Source organism: Myotis brandtii, unplaced genomic scaffold (assembly GCF_000412655.1).
Source record: "Myotis brandtii unplaced genomic scaffold, ASM41265v1 scaffold963, whole genome shotgun sequence".
Lineage (NCBI taxonomy): Eukaryota > Metazoa > Chordata > Mammalia > Chiroptera > Vespertilionidae > Myotis > Myotis brandtii.
The window spans coordinates 460,409-466,704 of NW_005371986.1; the positions used below are offsets into that span (position 1 = coordinate 460,409).

Genomic DNA, 6,296 nt, shown 5'->3' on the forward strand with positions numbered 1-6,296 from the left:
GGGTGGAAGATTATTGAAAGCATTAAAGAAAGCCTAAATAAATGGAGAAGTCTTCATGGAAAGAAAGACTCAATGCTACAAAATCATCAGTTTTCCTCGATGTAAACTAGCCAATTCAATTTTGATTTTTTAAAAAATTGAAAAGAGTTGAGCATTACATTTTTTGTATTATTTCACAATATTTTAAGTTTAAGTGTACTAGAGTAGGAGGAAGTTCAATGAATCTTGACAATTTAAAAGGAGACAGAGTCTTAACAGCACTTTGATTGACTATCTCAGAAATAATCATACATCAGGCACACAAAATTGACAGATTATAGAGACTTGGCTACTTCTATTTTGCTGCAGCCTTTCCTATCGTTATTAACTGGAAAATCCTTCAATGAGCTTTCATTAGGAGTCAGAGATGAGAGTGAGGGCCTGGAGAGACTATGTCACTTCCCTTTGCCTGGTGTGTGGAGGAAAATAAAAGGGTAACCACAGCCACAAGGACAAGGGAAGAAGACCAAGACCTAGGGCCTGGCCACAAGGAAGGAATGAGAATTTGAGGAACCCATGTGGGCCTGAAAAGACCCATAGAGTTTCCTGATAGGCTGCTTAAAACCAATGGCATAACAATACAAATAAAATGAATTAAAAAAAAAAAACAGGGGAAAAGGAGCAAAGCTAAATAAGCAAATTATGCTAATTGTAAGAACTATTCTCTGTACTATGATCCAATTCCAAATTTGATTCTGAGATTTCTATCTGTAAGTGGGAAAAAAAGGAAAGTATGACAAATGTTGTAGTGCTCATTACTAGAAATTACTTAGGGATTACTATAAATCCTTAAGTAAAGTGTATAAGAAATCGCTGTCAGTCTGGATGCTCACATGCAAGAAACAGATGCCATCTGCAGTTGAATTAGGCAAAAATGTAATTTACTAAACAGATATTGGATAGCTCACAGGATCCGCCACGATGGATAGAGATACAGGCTCCAGGCTAAACTACTAGGAAAAATGCGCTGAAGGATGCTTTAGAATTGGTCTGGAGAGAAACTGTTCCCACTAGTGCTGCAGATACTGCCACCTCCACCTGCAGAGCTAGTGTCGTGTTAAATCCTATAGGTCCGCTTCTGATTGGTGGAGCCTAGATCACATGTCTATGCCTTAGCTGCAAAAGAGGAAACTAAGTATCTGTCATTTTTAGCTTCTGTCATACAAACCAAATATTTATATTTATAAGATTAGGGATTCAGCAAACATAAAAAATGGTTCTGCTGCTGGACAGTCAAAACAGATGACAGATGTCCTGACAGTAACCATACATCATCCACTTCTGAGTGTGTGTGTGATCAGTGACATCAATCCTGGGAAGGGCTTAAAATAAGGACACAAATTGTTACTTGTCACTAGCATATGACCGAGAAATTCCACTTCTGGGTATTTGAGAAAACACAAACACTAATTAGACAAGGTATATGTACCCCTATTTCATTGCAGCATTATTTACAATAGCTAAGATATGGAAGCAATTTCGGTGTCCCATCGACAGATGAATGATAAAGATGTGATATAAAATGAAATACTATTCATTCATAAAAAAGAATGAAATATTGTCATTTGTGACATAGATGGACCTACACATATTATGCTAAGTGATATAAGTCAAGCAGAAAAACACAAATACCATATTTCATTTATACGTGGAATCTAAAAAAAATGAACAGATGAAACAAAACAGAAACAGAGTCATCAGAGAACAAACTGATGGTTGCCAGAAGGGTGGGTGTTGGGGAAGGGGTAAGAAGGGGGAATAGGAGGTACAGACCTCCAGTTATAAAAGTCACGGGATATAATGTACAGCATAAGGAAAATAGTCGATATTATAACAACTTTGTATGGATACAGATGGTTACCAACATTGTGGTGACTGCATTGTCAAAAAATATAAATGTCAAATCATTATGTACACCTGGAACTAATATATTATTGCATGCCAACTATAACTTTAATTAAAAAAAGAAATTACATTGAGTTCTAAAAATAATTGTTGCTTGTGCCCATATTGACTTATTGATCAAACTATTATCAATTCAATCATCTATAATAACACTGCATTCATTCCATTTCCTGTTTTCAGTAGAAGCTCTTAATACATCCATCTATGTAGCTTTCTTGTATTAATTTAACTTGATCCAAGGGTAGAATCCAGAATTCTACCCTTTGGAGTCGATAAAATAGCCAATCCTTTTTATTATCTCTAAGGGCTCTTAATAAAACAGAGTTAAAAAAGCAAATGATTATGCCAAGAACAGAAAGAGCAACACATAATTTCTAGTCGTATACCGGTAGTGACTAATTAAATAAAAATATGACTAGAAACTGGAAACTTCACCAAAATATAAATCTCTAAAAGTGACAGGTTTCTAGGAAGAAGTGAAAATTACAATGATTATTGAAAGCTATTGGGGAGAAGATCAATTCAACTACATGCATAACCATCTCAAAATGGGCTCTGTTGCCTTCTCTCTGAGTATTCTCTAAGTGCAAATGAGGAAGGATTCCATGATCGCCTCTTTCTGCCGGTGGCACTGATGGAGCCTGCTCTGTTAAGTGACTGCAATTGCAGGCTATTTCAGAGGGGGGATGCAAGGACGGTCTGATATGCACAGTACGGCTGCCGTGAGCATGCCTGGGGCACGCTCAGGCTTGCTGTGAAAAGATGATCCCTGGTTTATCTGAACAAGGTAGCCTGAAACATATAATCTAAGACCAAAACAAATCATATCCAGAGCCAATTTTTAAACAGTATCTAAAATGTCATCTACTGATAACATAATGTGTGGAATTAGAAAGAAATTCTCCTAGAAGGAGAAGAGATAAAAAAATACAGAGCAGAGATGCTGGCAGAAGAAGGAAGCCCAGAGCAGCTTCTCACAGAGCTGCCATTTGTCCCAGGGCCATTCTGGGCTTCTCTGTTCTACTGTTTTTGCCTCATGAACCCAGGGACGTATGAGTCACTGTTGCCAGTATGCAGACAGGTCTTCATAACTGGTAAACGGCAAGAACAAACAATCCTGACTCTCTCTCTCTCGTTCTTTCTTTCTCTCTCTCTCTCTCTCTCTCTCTCTCTCTCTCTCTCTCTCTCTCTCTCTCTCCCTCCCTCTTCCTTGGCAAGAACAAACAATCCTGACTCTCTCTCATTCTTTCTCTTTCTCTCTCTCTCTCTTTCTCTCTCTCTCTCCCTCCATATATATATATTACATTAGACATCAGAGCCAGCAGAGAAAAAAAGATTCAGGGCAGAAAGAAAGTTATCTAATAATACATGAGATTGTTTTGGTACTTGCTGCTGTTGATTAATAAGGGTTAATTTTTTATTTTTATTTATTTTTTGCTCTAAAGGATCATTTTATTTGAACCTATTAATTTCTTTTCACTCAACACTGCAAAGATAAAGCAACATAAAATATGAGGCAAAGGGAGGCCGGTCTTTAAGAATTTGTGTCTTCAAACTTTTACTGGTATAACAATCCTTTCAAGCCTGGAGCCACTCAAAGATGAATCATGAAAATAAGAAGAAAAACTTTCTTTCCAACAGGTTTGGCGGTATGTGTGCTACAGCAAGACTGGTGGTAGCAAATAGCGTCATTCAAGCCTGCATTGATATATAAATTAGACATTACTTGGAAATAATTCCTTTATGCTGAAATGTAAATTCAATCCAACATTATGTCAACTTTTGCAATTATGCTCCACCCTATTTTAGTACTAGAGATGAAATGTTCACCACCAAAAAAAATGAGAATAATAGCTACTGCTAAGGTAATAGCTGTGAAATTCATTCCCTGGTATTGTTTTGAAAATATATCCCTAGGTTGTTAAGAGAAAATCTGACTTTAATGAAATGTATTTTTTAACTGGAATTCTTCAGTCATCAAATTGAAATAATAAGAGGAATAATGGTTGGCCTGTCATTCTTCTTCTTATTTGACCCCAACTAATTAAACACCAGTGTTTTCTCAACTCTTCTGCTAAGGGCAAGTTTCTCCTACTTCTGTGCACACATGATTAGACAAAACGATTTTGCCCAAGTCAGCCTCGACTGCACCTAGCTCTTCTTCCTGTTGACAGGAACATTATGTTCACCATGAGCACCTCACTCTTTTTCACAACTTTTGCACCTTAGCTGCTTTCTGGTCTCCTTCAGTGCATGCACCTAGGAGCCTTCTAAGCAGGAAATAGGAGGGTTCCAATTCTGTGAAAATCCCAGGAAAAGCACCAACTGCATCAAGTACCTGCTTCACCATTCTGTCAGCCCAGAACAAAGTGGGGGAAATTTTTAGTCCTACTTCAATAAGACTTCCTGGAACACCATACTGAAGATCATCATATTCCCTAAACAGTGATACAGTTTTGAAAAAGTTCAAACTATACATGACTTTTCCTTCCCTATCTTTGGAAACAATACCAGGTCTGACTTCTATCTCCTGGCCCACCTTTAGCATTCCTTTTAGAATACCACCACCAGCTACACCCCCCTTAAGGTCATCGACTTCACAGCCAGGTTTGTTGATATCAAAAGACCTAATAACAATAGGTGGGGGTTCTGAAGTAAAGTCTCTTGGGGGCACTAGAATTTTCTTTACTATGTACTCACAGGCAACTTCAATGTTGTATTTCAGCTGAGCAGAAATTGGAATCATAGAATGCAAGGATCTGTTCATATTGTTCTTAGCTTGGCTTTTTTTTTAACCAAAGAATTTTATTTTGTAGAATTAAAATATGCTTCAGTTTCATGATTTCTATAGCAGCCAGGTGTGCAGAAGTATGAGGCTGAGGACAAGACTCATTACCAGCTGCCAACAGAAGAGCTGCATCCATTGCTGCTACACTGTCCAGCAGAGTAGCTATCAAAACATTGTGGCCAGTGGACATATTCCTAGAAAAATACAACCTTCCAAAACTCAATCAGGAAGAATCTAAAAATCTCAATAGGCCGATAACTATGGAAGAAATTGAAGCAGTCATCAAAAAGCTTCCAGCAAACAAAAGCCCGGGGCCAGACGGCTTCACAGGGGAGTTTTACCAAAAATTCAAGGAAGAACTAAAACCTATCCTCCTGACTATTCCAAAAAAATTCAAGAGGAAGGAACACTTCCAAGCTCATTCTATGAAGCCAGCATCACCCTAATACTAAAACCAGATAAAGACAACACAATGTAAGAGAATTATAGGCCAGTATCCCTCATGAACATAGATGCCAAAATCCTTAACAAAATTCTAGCAAATTGGATCCAGCAGTACATCAGAAAGATCATACACCATGAACAAGTAGGATTTATCCCAGGGATGCAAGGATGGTACAATATTTGCAAATCAATAAACGTGATACATCACATAACAAATTGAGAGGTAAAAACCACATAGTCATATCAATTGATGCAGAAAAAGCATTTGACAAAATCCAACACCCTTTCTTGATAAAAACTTTCAGCAAGGTGGGAATAGAAGGATCATACCTCAACATAATAAAAGCCATATATGACAAACCCACAGCCAACATCATACTCGATGGGCAAACAGTAAAACCATTTCCCCTAAGAACAGGAACAAGACAAGGATGACAAGGAATGGTGCCACCATTCCTATTCGACATAGTACTGGAAATACTAGCCATTGCGATTAGACAAGAAGAAGAATTAAAAGGCTTCCAAATTGGAAAAGAAGAAGTAAAACTGTCCTTATTCACAGATGACATGATACTGTACATAGAAAATCCTAAAGACTCCATCAAAAAATTATTAGACTTAATAAATGAATTCAGCAATGTAGCAGGATACAAAATTAACACCCAGAAGTCTACAGCTTTTCTATACACCAATAATGAACTCACAGAAAGAGAAATTAAAAAAGCAATCCCATTTACCATTGCAACAAAAAAATTAAGATACCTAGGAATAAACTTAACTAAGGAGGTAAAAGACCTCTACTCAGAAAACTACAGGACACTGAAAAAAGAGATAGAGGAAGACATAAACAGATGGAAGAACATACCGTGTTCATGGATTGGTAGAATCAACATCATTAAAATGTCCATATTACCCAAAGCAATCTATAGATTCAATGCATTCACCATTAAAATACCAATGGGATATTCCACAGACCATGAACTTTCCAGAAATTCATCTGGAATAAAAAAAGACCCTGAATAGCTGCAGCAATCCTGAGAAAGAAGAACAAAGTAGGTAGGATCTCAATATTAGATATCAAGCTGTATTACAAAGCCACTGTTCTCAAAACAGCCTGGTA

The 6,296-nt window shown here is 37.3% G+C and overlaps 1 pseudogene; it reads right to left on the minus strand.

Moving 5' to 3' along the window:
* Window positions 1-3,914: 3,914 nt before the first annotated feature.
* Window positions 3,915-6,296, minus strand: part of LOC102259993 — a 7,166-nt pseudogene continuing 4,784 nt past the window's right edge.